We start from the raw sequence: 17,534 nt of genomic DNA on the forward strand, positions 1-17,534 counted from the left end.
CATTTTTTTTGTTTTTTTTAGCAAAGTTTGGAATTTTTTTTCACCACTTAGGTAAAAAATAACCTAGTCATGTTTGCTGTCTATGAACTCGTACTGACGTGGAGAATCATAATGGCAGCTCAGTTTCAGCATTTAGTGAACCTAGCAAAAAAGCCAAACAAAAAACAAGTGTGGGATTGCACTTTTTTTGCAATTTCACCGCACTTGGAATTTTTTTCCTGTTTTCTAGTACACGACATGCTAAAACCAATGATTTCGTTCAAAAGTACATCTCGTCCCGCAAAAATTAAGCCCTCACATGGCCAAATTGACAGAAAAATAAAAAAGTTATGGCTCTGGGAAGGAGAGGAGTGAAAAACGAACACGGAAAAACGAAAAATCCTAAGGTCATGAAGGGGTTAAATGAAAATGTGTGTCCAAACTTTTGGTCTGTACTATATATACAGTTATGCTCAAAAGTTTACATTCCCCTGCAGACTTTGTGCTTTCTTGGCCTTTTTTCAAATAATATGAATGATAACACCAAAACTTTTTCTTCACTCATGGTTAGTGGTTGGATGAAGCCATTTATTGTCAAACTAGTGTGTTTTCTCTTTTTAAATCATGACAGCCCAAAACATCCAAATGACCTTGATCAAAAGTTTACATACCCTGGTGATTTTGGCCTGATAACATTATTATTATTTATTATTATAGCGCCATTTATTCCATGGCGCTTTACATGTGAGGAGGGGTATACATAATAAAAACAGGTACAATATTATTGAACAATACAAGTTACAACTGGTACAGGAGGAGAGAGGACCCTGCCAGCGAGGGCTCACAATCTACAAGGGATGGGTGAGGATACAGTAGGTGAGGATAGAGCTGGTTGTGCAGTGGTTTGGTCGATCAGTGGTTACTGCAGGTTGTAGGCTTGCCGGAAGAGGTATGTTTTGAGGTTCTTTTCGATGGTAGGTGAGAGTATAATATGTTGTAGAAGAGAGTTCCAGAGTAGGGGTGATGCGCGAGAGAAATCTTGTATGCGATTGTGGGAAGAGGAGATAAGAGGGGAGTAGAGAAGGAGATCTTGTGAGAATCGGAGGTTGCGTGCAGGAAAGTACCGGGAGACGAGGTCACAGATGTATGGAGGAGACAGGTTGTGGATGGCTTTCTATGTCATGGTTAGGCTGTTGTACTGGGGTCTCTGGGTAATGGGGAGCCAGTGAAGGGATTGGAGGGGTGTGAGGGTGTTTTAGGGGAGGCCACAGAGCAGGAGGTTACACTAGTCGAGGCAGGAGATCATGAGGGCATGGACTAGGGTTTTTGCAGATTCTTGGTTTAGGAATGTACGGATCTGTGAAATTGAGGGATTCTGGTTAGTAGAGTGGTGATATCTGGTCCAAAGATGTAGATCTGTGTGTCATCAGCATAGAGATGATACTGAAAACCGTGAGATTCTATGAGCTGTCCCAGCTGAAAGTGTAAATGAAGAGCAGGGGCCCTAGAACTGAACCTTGCGGGACACTGACAGATAGGGGGTGAGGTGAGGAGGTGGTGTGTGAATGGGAGACACTGAATGTTCGGTCAGTTAGGTATGACGAGATCCAGGATAGGGCCAAGTCTGTGATGCCAAGGGATGAGAGGATCTGTAGTAATAGGGAATGGTCCACTGTGTCAAAGGCAGAGGACAGGTCCAGGAGGAGGAGGATAGAGTACTGTCGCTTGCTCTTGGCGGTTAATAGGTCATTTGTGACCTTAGTTAGGGCAGTTTCAGTGGAGTGGTGTGACCGGAAGCCTGATTGTAAGCGGTCGAAAAGGGAGCAGGTTGATAGATGGGAGGACAGTTCAAGATGGACGTGTTGTTCCAGTAGTTTTGAGGCATAGGGGAGATGTGATATAGGGCGATAGCTAGATACAGGGTCAAGAGAGGGCTTTTTGCGGATAGGTGTGATTGAGGCATGTTTAAAGCTTGAGGGGAAAACACCAGTTGTTAGTGATAGGTTGAAGAGATGGGTTAGAGTTGGGATGAAGACTGTGGCAAGGTTTGGGATGAAGTGGGAAGGGATCGGGTCACAGGTGGTGAGATGCGATCTTGAGAGTAGAGTGGAGAGTCGATCTTCTGTAATGGTGGAAAAATTGGTTTTCAAGGTGGAGGGCTGGGTAGTTGGGAAGAAGGGCTCTGGGGGTTGTCGACTAAAACTGTCTCTGACGTTCTCAATCTTCTGCTTGAAAAATGAGGCAAAGTCTTCAGCTGAGATGAGTGGGGAGGGAGGAGCTGCTGGGGGACGGAGGAGAGACTTGAAGGTGTTGAATAACTGTTTAGGGTTGTAAGACAGGGAGGATATGAGAGACGAGAAGTAGGTTTATTTACCTGTGGCGAGTGTGGTCTTGAAAGTAGTGATGGACTGTTTGAATGCGATAAAGTGCTCGCTGGAGTGGGATCTTTTCCATCTCCACTCTGCAGCCCTGGAAGCTTGCCTCAGTTCTTTGGTCAGGCTGGTGTGCCAAGGCTGTCTGTTGATTTTGCAACCTTTGGTATGTGTGAGAGGGGCAGGAGATTCCAAAGCTGCAGCTATTGTGGTGTTATATAGAGCGGCAGCGTCATCCGCATAGTTTAGGGAACTTATGTCTGTGAGAGGGAGGAGGGATTCAGAGAGTGAATGTAGATCAAGGTGTTTAAGATTTCTGTGAGGGTGTGCAAGTTTGTGGGGTGGGGATTGTAGACATGGAGTGGAGAGGGAAGAGAATGTGAGTAGATTGTGGTCAGAAAGAGGAAGAGGTGAGTTAGAGAGGTTAGATAGGAAGCAGAGGCGGGTGAAGATGAGGTCCAATGTGTGACCATCTTTGTGAGTGGCTGCAGAAGACCATTGAGTGAGGCCAAAGGAGGAAGTGAGAAATAGAAGTTTAGTGGCAGCTGAGAGGGAAGTGTCAATGGGGATGTTGAAGTCACCCATGATGATAGTGGGGATGTCCGCAGAAAGAAATGAAGTAGCCAGGTGGTGAAGTGGCCAAAGAAGGTGGTGGCTGGCCCTGGGGGGCAGTAAATGACAGCCAGTTGGAGGTTGGTGGGGGCATAGATGTGCACAGAGTGCACCTCAAAGGAAGGGAGAGTAACAGAGGGTGGCAGTGGGAATGAGGTGAAGGAGCAGTTATCTGACAGGAGAAAACCAACTCCTCCGCCATGCTTGCTGCTGGGGCGGGGTGTGTGAGAAAGGTGGAAGCCACCATAGGAAAGTGCAGGAGGAGAGGCTGTGTCAGAAGGGGTGAGCCAGGTTTCAGTGATGGCGAGGAAGGAAAGTTTGGTAGTAACAAAAAGATTGTGGGTGTAGGAAAGCTTGTTGCAGACAGAGCAAGTGTTTCACAGAGCTCCTGTTAGTGGGACTGGGGAAGTGGGGGCTGGGCGAATGGGTATAAGGTTAGTGAGATTACGGAAATTTGTGATAGAGCGTGGATGGGAGGTAGAACTGACTGTGGGGATGTGGTGAGGAGGACAAGGATTTGGAGAGATATCACCAGCAGTGAGAAGGAGCAGAGAAAGTGTTAGCAGGTGGGAGCAGGAGAGGGCATGAGGTGGCTTTCTGTGTTTGGAGATAGAGGATTGTATGTTGAGGAACAGTTCTGAGGAGGAGGTGAGATGGATGGGGAGGATTGAAAAGGAGATGAACAGTTCTTTACTAGGAGAAGGGATTATGGGAGTTTGCAGAAAGTGAAGAATTATAGGGGTGAAAGTGAAAACAAAGAGAAACATTGTTTACAGTGACTGGCCAGTTACCTTCAGTTCCCTTCTGGTTCAATTCTGGTTTTAATTCTAAATTAATCGTCACACTTCTAGGACACACTTATAGGAATCACACAGCAGACTAAAGTCATTGCAGACTTATACTATGCAATATATGTACAACTAAGTGCATTCAGGTGTGAACCAGGAGTGGTCTCTGCTCATCTTGGTCAGAGAATTAAAGGTGGACTAGATACATACAATCAAGCACTGAGTAAACAAGGTCATAAATAACACTGGGGTAAGCTGGGGTTAGCTGAAAGGCATAGGAATGTGAATGCTAGGAACAGAAGTTGACACAAATGCGTTTTAATGTCTACTAAGGGTAACATACTCACCTGTGACCTGTGACAAATGGCATGAAAATTGTTTGGTATGCAAAGAAAAACTCACAAATAACATCAGTTGAAATACTGGACTTGAAAACTAGCGGTGTGGCTGTTTCAAGATGCACAATAAGGAGGCACTTGAAGAAAAATGGGCTGCATGGTCGAGCTGCCCGGAGAAAGCCATTACTGCGCAAATGCCACAAAGTTTCTCACCTACAATATACAAAACAGCACAGAGACAAGCCTCAAAACTTCTGGAATAAGGTAATATGGAGTGATGAGACCAAAATTGAACTTAAACGCAACATTTAGAGATAGGTCAACAAGGCCCATAATGAAAGGAACAGCATTCTCACTGTACAGAACGGAGGTGTATTGCTGATGTTTTGGGGGGGTGTGAGCTACAAAGGCACAGGAAACTTGGTCAAAGATGAAGGAAAGATGAATGCAGCACGTTATCAGCAAATACTGGAGGCAAATTTGTAATCATCAGCCGGGAAGCTGCGAATGGGACGTACTTGAACATTCCAACATGACAACGATACAAAGCACAAGGCCAAGTCCACTTGTTGGCTACAGCAAAACAATGTGAAGGTTCTGGAGTGGCCATCTCAGTCTCCTGACCTCAATATCATTGAGCCTCCCTGGGGAGATCTCAAGCACGCAGTTCATGCTAGACAGCCTGGTAATTTACAGGAACTGAAGGCTTTTTGCCAAGAAGAGTGGGCAGCTTTACCATCTGAGAAAATAAAGAAGCTCATCCACAACTACCACAAAAGACTTCAAACTGTCATTGAGGTTAGAGGGGGCAATACACGGTATTAAGAAATGGGGTATGTGAACTTTTGATCAGAGTCATTTGGCTTTCTTCTGGCGACTCCACCATGCAGCCCATTTTTCTTCAAGTGCATCTTGAAATAGCCACATCGCTAGTTTTCAGAGAGTCCAGTATTTCAGATGAAGTTATATGTGGGTTTTTCTTTGCATCCCAAACAATTTTCCTCGCATTTGTCACAGGTCACTCGTGAGGATGTTACCTTCAGTAGCCATTGAAACCGATTTGTGTCAACTTCTTTGCATGTTATCAGGCCAAAGTCACCAGGGTATGTAAACTTTTAATCAGGGTCATTTGGATGTTTTGGGTTGTCATTATGATTTAAAAAGAGAAAACACAGTAGTTTGACAATAAATGGCTTCACCCAACCACTAACCATGAGTGGAGAAAAAGTTTTGGTATTATCATTCATATTCTCCGAAAAAAGCCAAGAAAGCAAAAATTCATTTGGGGTATGTAAACTTTTGAACACAAGTGTATACAGTACACAAGTGTATATAGTACACGCCTGCGCAAGGCAAGATTGCCTTGTGCAGGCATGTACTACGGAGGACAGAGAATGAACTTCAATCCAATATTGCAGCCAGCATGCAGCCAGCGGATAAGGAAAGGGTGAATCAAACACCCGAAAACCCCGCCCCTATGGCTGAAAATTGTTCCCTCCAAATTCAGGTGACAGAGTCCCTTTAACTCCTCATGTGGAGAAAAAGCTTGAATTTATACCCGTGCCTATTTGTGGGTTACACAGAAAATTGAGAGAATATTCATTTGTGCAAATGAAAAAAACATTTGTACTTTCAAATATTCTTCTTTTATTATTATTTTTAATAACACAGTACATTTGGCAGTAGTATGGAGGTAAGGAATGGCATGCTTACAAAATGAGGTGCATAGACGTCATTATTATAATACAAGAAAGGCATTATCTGAATTTAATTAGAATAAACGGTGGGTATAAAATTAGAACTTTTATTGCGTACGATATCACATGTCCAGGGTCATTCAGTAAATAATACAAAACCCGGCACTCAACTTTGTGGTGTGAAGAAACGAAAGATTTATTATCCCAAATCAGAAAACGTTTCGGTCCCACAACTGGACCTTCATCAGTAACGTTTACTGGGACAATGTATAGATTCAAGTGGCTATATGGCCTGCCCGGAGGTTGCTACCAATATAGTATTGGATATCCAGAGAGAAAAGTTACAGCCTATATGGGTGCTGTCATCGCGGCATCCACCGCTGAATAGCAAGTCTAGTCAAGGACTTGCTATTCAGCGGTGGATGCCGCGATGACAGCACCCATATAGGCTGTAACTTTTCTCTCTGGATATCCAATACTATATTGGTAGCAACCTCCGGGCAGGCCATATAGCCACTTGAATCTATACATTGTCCCAGTAAACGTTACTGATGAAGGTCCAGTTGTGGGACCGAAACGTTTTCTGATTTGGGATAATAAATCTTTCGTTTCTTCACACCACAAAGTTGAGTGCCGGGTTTTGTATTATTTGCTGATTACGGTTTGGGAACCTACCCGTGCACCTCATACGGTTGTGCACACGTGTTTCTAACTACAGGGTCATTCAGTGACATTTGCTCATAAGGCACAATCGGGTAGAAATGAATATATATCTGGCAGGTGTAGATAGTTTTGTACATGAGAGTAGTTCTAAAACAACATTGATTGGACAGGATAACAGATTACTGCACAAAATTAATAATCAGAATTGCTTAACACTGTAATTTGCATTGTCTCCAGGTATCAGAGATTCATTCTTAGTTCTCCCCTGATTTGCCTTTTTTTCTACTGTTTTTTGTTATGCCCTTCTTCATGTTATATTGGAAAATGTGTATAGTATATATGTGCAGTGAAACTAGATCAGTGACATATTAATATAATGGATGGCAAACCTATATGCAAACCTATATGCTAAATACAGTTGTGCTCAAACGTTTACATACCGTAGCAGAATTTTTGCTGTCTTGGCCTTTTTTCAGAGAATATGAATAATAACACCAAAACTTTTTCTACAGTCATGGTTACTGGTTGGGTGAAGCCATTTATTGTCAAACAATTGTGTTTTCTCTTTTTAAATCATAATGACAACCCATAACATTCAAATGACCTTGATCAAAAGTTCACAAACCCCTTTTCTTAATACCGTGTTTTGCCACCTCTAGCATCAATGACAGCTTGAAGTCTTTTGTAGTAGTTGTGGATGAGGTTTTTTATTTTCTCAGATGGTAAAGCTACCCACTCTTCTTGGCAAAAAAAACCTCCAGTTCCTGAAAATTCCTGGGCTGTCTAGCATGAACTGAAGTGCTTGAGATCTCCCCAGAGTGGCTCAATGATATTGAGGTCAAGAGACTGAGATGGCCACTCCAGAACCATCACTTTGTTCTGCTGTAGCCAATGACAGGTCGACTTGGCCATGTGTTTAGGATTGTTTTCATGTTGGAACGTCCAAGTTCGTCCCATGCACTGCTTCCAGGCTGATGAGTGAAAATTTGCCTCCAGTATTTGCTGATAACATGTTGCATTCATCTTTTCTTCAACTTTGACCAAGTTTCCTGTGCCTTTGTAGCTCACACAACCCCAAAACATCAGTGATCCACCTCCGTGCTTTGCAGTAGGAACGGTTTTCCTTTCATCATAGGCCTTGTTGACCTCTCTTCAAATGTGATGTTTATGGTTGTGGCCAAAAAGTTACATTTTGGTCTCATCACTCCAAATTATCTTGTTCCAGAAGTTTTGAGGCTTGTCTCTGTGCTGTTTTGTGTAATGTAAGCGAGATACTTTGTGGCATTTGCGCAGCAATGGCTTTCTTCGGGCGACTCGACCATGCAGACCATTTTTCTTCAAGAGCCTTCTTATTGTGTATCTTGAAACAGCTACACTGCTAGTTTTCAGAGAGCAATGTATATCAGCTGATGTTATGTGTGGGTTTTTCTTTGCATCCTGAACATCCCTGGCAGTTGTGGATGACATTTTTGTTGGTCTACCTGATTGTGGTTTTGTTTTTACAGAGCCCCTGATTTTCCATTTGTTAATCACAGTTTGAACACTGCTGACTGGCATTATCAATTCCTTGGATATCTTTTTGTAACCCTTTCCTGTTTCATACAGTTCACTACTTTTTCCCATAGATCCGTTGACAATTCTTTTGTTTTCCCCATGACTCACAATTCACAATCCATAAATGTCAGTGGCTGGATGAAAAATGCAAGAGCCTGTCCGGATCCTAGAAACTCACTCAGCTTTTATGCACACAGACTGATTACAAGCAAACAGGTCATAGGTGAGGATGTTACATTTGATCAGGGTCATTTGGATGTTTTGGGTTGTCATGATTTAAAAAGAGAAAACACAGTAGTTTGACAATAAATGGCTTCACCCAACCACTAACCATGAGTAGAGAAAAAGTTTTGGTGTTATCATTCATAAATCTTTGATAAAAGGCCAAGAAAGCAAAAATTCAGCTGAGGTAAGTAAACTTTTGAGCACAACTTTATGTTTTGCTAATTCTACATAGTGACAGTCATGGCAACTACTCCTTTGGAAATATGGTGCAAGACCAGCAATAAAAGGGAATCTGTCAGGAGGATTTCATATGCACATGTAGCTTTTTCATAGACAAGTCCAACAATACCTTTACAGGACCAGTCAATTTTTCTGCTACTGAGCAATCAGTGTTTGAATTGATATGCAAATGAGGCTGAAAATCAGAAGCCTCTGTCACTCCAGCTCTATTCCCCACCAAGCACCTCCTCCTCTTTGACTGATGGCTCCTTTGACTGAAGTCACAGAGCATAGAGGCTGTCAGTCAAAAAGGAGGAGATGGCGCTGAGTGAGAAAACAAAAGAAAATATGGTCACCTGTTGACCAAAATCAAAATCTAACCATAATAAGCTGGAAATGTCCTTTTATTTCAGTGGTTTCATTTTAGAACCAAATACGTTACATTCATTTTTTTATGTTTTCAAAAGAGGCAAGTTTTGCCACTCATATTGTCATGATCCATGTTTGGATCTGTGGCAGTTCTGGCCCCTCAGATTAAAATTTTTTTCCTTTCAGGCTATCGGGGGTTAATGCAGTTTTTGCCCGGGGGGCCGCTGGTGTAATTGCATTGCTGCTACTTCTGCTGATGTGGGTGGTGACCACTCCCACCTTCCTTTAAAAGGTTACCTGATGCATGAGCTGACTTGGTTATACAGGTCCTTTTTGAGAACAACCTAGCTGGAGACAGGAGCTTGCTGAGTGCATTGGTTCTTCAGTTGAATGCCGGAATTTGGTGCCGTACTCTGCTGTCAAACTCAGCTGTTCAACAGAGAAAAGCTAAGTGTGGTTTTGTGTTTCCTTTTCCCTGTGGTGTTTGTCTTACCTTACCTCGTACTGTATTAGTGCAGCGGTGGGACCAGTGCTCTCACCTGCCTGTTCCCTACTCAGGCTACTTTCACACATCAGGTCTTTTGTTTCAGGCTAAATCCGGCGAATGTTGGAAAAACTGGATCCGGCGCAGATTGTGAAAAACTGATGCGACGGATCCGTTTTTTTGACGGATCCAGGTAGCCTATCTAGATTATTGGATAAAAAAAAATGGAGCATGCTCAGTTTAAAAAACTGGATCAGGCTGCCTGATCTGCCATTTTCTGCATCCGGCACCTTCTGGCTCCCATAGGCTTCCATTCTAGCAAACAGCCAGAAGTGCCGGATCCAGCACTTCAGGCTTTTTCGCCAGAGACAAAAAAGTTACAGTAGACTTTTTTTCCAGACGTCGGAATCGAGTGTACGCCGGATCCGGCATCAAACCGGAAGGAACGCTGGGCCATCCAGCGCAATCCAAGTCAATAGGGGAAAAACCGGATCCGGTTTTTATTTTTTCCGGTTCTGGTTTTTCTCCAGAGAGCCGGATTTAGCCTGAAACAAAAAACCTGATGTGTGAAAGCAGCCTTAGGGAAAAGAGCAGGGCAAATGAGGGACTAGGTATCCTGCTCGGTGACGGGTTGAAAGAACCCATATAGGGACGCTAGTATAAGCAGGGCACATCCTTAGGTGATTGCAGGACATGTCCATTCCCCGTTCCCTACCTACATGGCCCACCGTTGTTAAAGTGTCCCAGGTGTACCTTGTGTGCTTCAGCGTTTTGTGACCGTCCCCTCATGGGGTCAAGTCACACCAGGACAGTCACTTCGTGACATTTATTTCCAGCAATAAAAACAGACACAAAGACAAATGAGGATCTTTACATTTCATTATAATTAATCATTATATTTATTGTATTGTATGTTTAGATGAACAATGATTTAATGATTCTCAAAAGTCCTTAAAGGATATAACAACTTATCTAATAAATATTCTATTTTTTTTCTTAGCTCAAGCAGAAGACCAGTGATGTCCCATGCTTGCGATTATCACTGTTGCTGAAAATTAAGTTCCTATATAAATTCCAAAGATGAATACTGGACAGCTGTCCACCTAGTCCTGCCAATCAGAATTCAACTATCAAACAAGGCTCTCATCATCATTACATAAACCTAAAGTCATGCTCTGGTTTTATTACACTTATGGAGATATCTGAAATATATAACAATTTGTTAATAAAATTTCATTATTAAAGACATAGATAATACTTTTTGTATAAGGTAGTTTATGTCAAGGCACTAATGCTAACTTCTAAAGGCAGTGATACCAAAGGAAACCTTAAAGAGGAACGGTCACCAAATGTAAATTTGCTAGCTTTTGCTCTTATTTTATTCCCTTTCTTTTCGTGATTATTCTGGTTTTTGATTTTTCATGAATTTTTGGTTCAGTTCACCTTTTATTTTAAAGAGGACCTGTCACCATCTGAAACAAGGGCAGTGTTGCTTTTATTTCTGATGTTCCCCTGAGTATTTAGATTTTTTTTAATCCACTATATGGTTCCAGATATATGGGCCTTTTTATGTGGTGCCAATTTTTGATCTTAACTAAGGGGGGCGACTCACAGAAATCTCTGTAAGGGGGCGTGACTCACAGAAGTCTCTGGAGGCGTGGATCACAGGATTCCCTGGAGGCATGGCTCATATGGTAATAATGCAGAGCAGCCAAATGACACGCCCCCGCAGAATCCTTAGTAATGACCAAATAAAGACAGTATAGTAAATTAGATACTCAAGGGGACAGTAGAAATAAAATAAGACTGACCGTGTTTGACATTGTGACAGGTCCTCTTTAACATAAAAGGAGCACTGAACCTAGAAATAAATGATAAAGTAAATGGAAAAAAGTTGATCACATTATTTGACTGGGAGACATTTTGATTTAGACTGCGTTGTAGAAATCTCGTATACTTTAATAGTTGTCTATGAGGTTGCATAGGTGTTATTTATTGCAGTTTTTTACTTTCCAGGCATAATACTGGACACTGTCTTTATTTTGATGGCAATACAATGATATAAAATATGATCAAGATAGAGGATGATACTAAGGGGGAAATTGTTGCTTTTTATCTTTTCTTTGTTGTGTAACTTTATGCCACTGTGACCCCTATTTGTACATAGAATATCATGTTGTGACATAATTTCATGCTATTTCAAACTTCAAGTTTAGTGGTTGGCAGTGTTAATAGTTCTTAATATAAATGGTAGAGAAATATAAAACTTTAATCAAAATATACATTGCTTATAGAATGGCCATGCTATAACAACACATATGGGTTATATAGAAAAACACAGACTTAGATTACAATGTAATATTAGCGTAATGGCACAATACAATGATCATTAGTTAGACATACAGTACCATAGAATGAGAATACACAAAGTATTTCAGAATTTTTAGGCAATTCAAACACTTAACATCGAGAAGATGAATGTTACAGAAATCTAGACAGAGACATTGTATGGAAGACCTGGTACTGATGCCCTCAAAAGTCTGAAAATTACTTTTCTTTTAATTTGTAATGCTCTACATTCCCAAAGACAATCATGCTTAAAAATATTGTCATCTACAAAATTTTCAACGGTCTAAAAGTATTTGAATTTTTTGTTTTTGCATTTCTATTTTTTTACTCCCCTTCTTTTACTTTTTTTTTTTTTTTATTTTCCCGCCAACTTTGCTATCTGAGGGCTTATTTCCAACTAAATAGTTTGTCTTTTTTATTTATTGCAGCCTTTTTCTAAGATCAGGATCAGGATCATTTTTATTTTGTGTCGATGGAGCTGTGTGAGGGCTTCTTTTTTGGCTTGGAAGGTGAAGCAAACAAAAATAAAATGCAAATGTTTTGTTTAGATTTTATTTTTATCGTTATGATATTTACTGTGGGGGTTAATTAAGTTTGTATTTTTGTAAGATTAGACTTTTGCATGCAAGTCAATACCAAATGTGATTTTTTTTTTCATTATTGTTAACTGGGTGGTGACATTTTTATATCTTTTTTTACTTTTCATACCTTTAGAAACTTTTTTTAGTTTTATTTTGACTTGAACCTACATTTGATCAACTATACTATATGCCGCAATACAACTGTATTGCAATATACAGACAAAATAACATTCTTCTATGAAGTACAGTCACAGACTAGGATCTCCAGAATCCCGAGAATGGGGCTTTCAAGAGCCCTGTCTCAATGTGCCGGAGGTCGAGCATGGACACCTCCATTCTACGCATTCTCATTCGGAGAGCAGGAGGTAGCTGATCTCAAATGTCGGATCACCATGTGCAACGCTCTGCATCATAGAAGTGGAGGAAAGCACAACGATTAACTAGTTCAAAACTGAGCCATTTATCCCGTCCTTCCCCACTTCAGGTACGTTTTAAGGGTTTTTTTGCACATGTGGCTTAAAGAGCTGTAAAATTCTCACTCAGAGTCATGTAATTTTTATGTAATGCAGCCTCCTGGTAATCGTCGAAAACTGAAACTGCGCAGGCACGGACAGCGCGATCTTAGAGGAGGACATTTTTTTTCTTCTCTAGTAAGATGGCGCCGCCAATAGCAGCTATCAGACGACATCTATATACACTGATAGCTGCTACTGCGAAGGCACGGCGGGTGCCATTTTCAAATTTTTTTTTTTGCTATACACCTCAGGAAAAGCTCAACCACAAGTAGTAACCACACATTAAACATGCGATTATGTAACCAGGGGGCAGATCAGTGAGGGATCAGTGACCAGTCAGCAGTCTGCATTATGAATAGCTAATCACCACATGAATACCCCCCACAGGCCGCCCCGAGGCACAAGCATATTATTTAACTAAAAGCCGAAAATAAATATTGTACACAACAACCACAAGACGGAGTTCATCAACCCAGTTATCATTTTATTCAGTATAATGGCGCCGACTTGACGCTGTATGTAGGTTATTGTGCACAATCCTGCTGACACATTCCCTTTAATAGCAGAGCTATCTAGGTCTCCTATGACCCTGCAGCTGTTGCTGCCTCTTTATTCATAGCGATCACATAACCACTGAGTAAGGAGGAGGAATCACTGTCAGTGCTTCCTATTATTGCATTTACAGCCCTTGTTCAGTACTGTGTGTACAATAAGGCACATACTTAATAAACTACAGTTAGGTCCACATATATTTGGACAGAGACAACATTTTTCTAATTTTGGTTATAGACATTACCACAATGAATTATAAACAATACAATTCAGATGCAGTTGAAGTTCAGACTTTCAGCTTTTATTTGAGGGTATCCACATTGAAATTGGATGAAGGGTTTAGGAGTTTACGCTCCTTAACATGTGCCACCCTGTTTTTAAAGGGACCAAAAGTAATTGGACAGATTCAATAATTTTAAATAAAATGTTCATTTTTAGTATATGGTTGAAAGCCCTTTGTTGGCAATGACTGCCTGAAGTCTTGAACTCATGGACATCACCAGACGCTGTGTTTCCTCCTTTTTGATGCTCTGCTAGGCCTTCACTGCGATGGTTTTCAGTTGCTGATTGTTTGTGGGCCTTTCTGTTTGAAGTTTAGTCTTTAACAAGTGAAATGCATGCTCAATTGGGTTGAGATCAGGTGACTGACTTGGCCATTCAAGAATATTCCACTTCTTTGCTTTAATAAACTCCTGGGTTGCTTTGGCTTTATGTTTTGGGTCATTGTCCATCTGTAGTATGAAACGACGACCAATCAGTTTTGCTGCATTTGGCTGGATCTGAGCACACAGTATGGCTCTGAATACCTCAGAATTCATTCGGCTGCTTCTGTCCTGTGTCACATCATCAATAAACACTAGTGACCCAGTGCCACTGGCAGCCATGCATGCCCAAGCCATCACATTGCTTCCGCCGTGTTTTACAGATGATGTGGTATGCTTTGGATCATGAGCTGTACCACGCCTTCGCCATACTTTTCTCTTTCCATCATTCTGGCAGAGGTTGATCTTGGTTTCATCTGTCCAAAGAATGTTCTTCCAGAACTGTGCTGGCTTTTTTAGATGTTTTTTAGCAAAGTCCAGTCTAGCCGTTTTATTCTTGATGCTTATGAATGGCTTGCACCATGCAGTGAACCCTCTGTATTTACTTTCATGCAGTTTTCTCTTTATGGTAAATTTGGATATTGATACGCCGACCTCCTGGAGAGTGTTGTTCACTTGGTTAGCTGTTGTGAAGGGGTTTCTCTTCATGGAGATTATTCCGCGATCATCCACCACTGTTGTCTTACGTGGGCGCCCAGGTCTTTTTGCATTGATGAGTTTAACAGTGCTTTCTTTCTTTCTCAGGATGTACCAAACTGTAGATTTTGCCACTCCTAATATTGTAGCAATTTCTTGGATGGGTTTTTTCTTTTTTCGCAGCTTAAGGATGGCTTGTTTCACCTGCATGGAGAGCTCCTTTGACCACATGTTTACTTCACAGCAAAACCTTCGAAATGCAAGCACCACACCTCAAATCAACTCCAGACCTTTTATCTGCTTAATTGAGAATGACATAACGAAGGGATTGCCCACACCTGTCCATGAAATAGCCTTGGAGTCGATTGTCCAATTACTTTTGGTCCCTTTAAAAATAGGGTGGCACATGTTAAGGAGCTGAGACTTTTAAACCCTTCACCCAAATTTAATGTGGATACCCTCAAATGAAAGCTGAAAGTCTGAACTTCAACTGCATCTGAATTGTTTTGTTTAAAATTCATTGTGGTAATGTCTATAACCAAAATTAGAAAAATGTTGTCTCTGTCCAAATATATATGGACCTAACTGTACATGTGTCTTCTATATGGGGTCTCTGAAAATCTCTGACAACTAGTTTCCTGCTCCTGCAGCTACACGATCACTTGTAGCTGTGCTACTATACAGTCATGGCCGCAAGTGTTGGTACCCTTGAAATTGTTCCAGAAAATCTGGCATTTTTTAATTTTTTTTTTCTCATTAAAGCGTTTCTTGATCTGGTTAATTAATTTAACATTTTGATCAATCAGACTTCTATGGAAATGGAGATACAAAATATGGTTTTTATGTGGAGGTGATTAAAAAAGATTTTTTCAAAAAATGATTAAATATTTTTTTTTATCTTTTATTCTCCTTAGGGAACCTGAGCCTTACATTGCTATTCAGTATACAGCAATACCACAATATTGCAGTATAAGGGAAAAAATACATCTGCTGTGAAGACCAGCAATGTGCTGGTTTTCACAGAAGTACCGTTATGACAGGCACTAGGTCCTCCAGCAGACCCCTGGCTCCCATGGCACCCTATGATGGCATCGTGTGGAGGCCGAAGAAAGTGCAGAACACCCCCCTGAAGGTTGCTATCAGAGATTGGCAATGACATTTTAAAGGTTAACAGCAGCAGGAAGAGCTCAACTCTGTTCCCTGCTGTTAGAGGTAGATGTTGGCTGTGTAACCCATCTGTCATCTGTCCTGAATGATGCAAGCTCACCTCCTAAGAAAGCATCAAAAATGGGAACCCAAGAACTTAAATAAAGTACATCATGAGTCTAGAAGGGATTAAAGGAATGAACAGGATTACTTCAGCGATAATTCAGATCTGAGGATTTAACGCTGTGCTACAAGCACTATTGAAAATCCTTTCCATAAACATTAACATTTTTCATTCAAACACTGTTTAGACATAACCTTTGCCACAGCCATTCTATCTAATATGTCAAAATAAAGCTGAACTCCACCAGCAGCCTATCTTGACACTTGTGGGTCACAATGCAACATCTCCAACAGGGCTTTCATCACAGGTCTTTAATAGTATTGGTCATCTCTGATGAGTCAAAGGGACGTTTTCTTTTCCTACCTAATCTCAAGGGCTCGAGTGTGACTGCAACCCCTGCACCCACTATAGATAGGTACATCTCTGGATTTCACAAGACTGTTTTATGTGTCCTGTGATATCTGTCAAAAATGTTAATAGACGGTCCTTTAAGTCCTACAAGATGTAAGGTGGGGCCTATGTGGATCAGAAGTGCATCAGTGATCCTTGGATGCTTATGAACCCATCAACAATTTGTTCACCAGTTGTCCTTTCTTGGCTCACTTTTTGCCATCACTAACCAAAGATACCCCACAAGAGCTCTGGTTTTGGAGATGTCAAGAATCATCTAGCCATCACAGTCACTCAAATGCTTATGTTTACCCATTTTTGCTGCTTGAAGCTATCAGGAAACTTGTCACCTCATAAAACACTATTTACCTGCAGATATAGTGTTAATCTGCAGGTAGAGCGTGTTACAAGGCCACCCCACTGAAAGTGCTGCTACTAGGAGAAAATGAACTTATTTCCTCCCAGGAGCTGCTGGCTTTCAGTTGGAGTGGGTTCAATAATGCTTGCAGCATTGCTCACTATACTGTTATCGGTAGTTGTAAGCATGCCCCGGCACTTTGATTGACAACCATTTCTGCAGCGTGTCTGTGAATAGCGAGCGGTCATTCAGTCTGAATTTTGCCTAGTATAAATTTTAGGCTGCAAAAGGGATGTGGTTGACGTAAATGGCCATTTACGTCTTGCTGATCATGGGATTCTTACTGCTAGGACCCTCACCAATCAGCAGAACAGGGAATTTGTATCCCCGACACATAACTTTTATCCATTTTAGAAAATGACACAGCAGTTTGGACACCTGACTGGCGCTCCATTAATTCTCTATGGGTTTGCTGGACAAAAAATAAGTGCAGCAGCCAGCACCCCACAAGGAGAATAAATTGATCAGCAGTCAAGCATGTGCACTGTGTTCTATTCTTATCAGGCTAAAAGTACGGGTCCCAGCAGTTGGACCCTCAACAATTAACAATATATAAACTATAAGTGATATATACCCTTTAATGCCATAGTAAACGTTCGGATGCTCCAACCCAATTAGGCAGTGGGGAGCCGACTTTCAATCAGCATAACACCAGTAGTCCCACCCAGTTAGCAACACGAGAAACTGCCGCTCTGTTGAGGTGACGTGAGCGGAAGTCTGTGACTATGGCTTATCTTTGTGCCAACCAAAATGGTGTGCCATTGAAATTCAATAGATTAGATCCTTCTCTGCTTCAACATCATCTGTTGGGGTAGACTTTGGAGACCCCTATACATTTTAGAGAGTTGCACAATTCCACTGAAATCGGCAAGTTTGGATTACTTTTATCTAATGTGTTTGGGGTCGTGAAGGGTAGGCCAT

General features: G+C 41.4%; 1 protein-coding gene across 1 annotated transcript in view; it reads right to left on the reverse strand.

Moving 5' to 3' along the window:
- The window catches only part of KCNC4 (potassium voltage-gated channel subfamily C member 4), a 108,443-nt gene that overhangs the window by 82,644 nt on the left and 8,265 nt on the right, over positions 1–17,534 (reverse strand). The gene's annotated exons all lie outside the window — the stretch shown is intronic.

The sequence above is a fragment of the Ranitomeya imitator genome, chromosome 3 (assembly GCF_032444005.1).
Source record: "Ranitomeya imitator isolate aRanImi1 chromosome 3, aRanImi1.pri, whole genome shotgun sequence".
Lineage (NCBI taxonomy): Eukaryota > Metazoa > Chordata > Amphibia > Anura > Dendrobatidae > Ranitomeya > Ranitomeya imitator.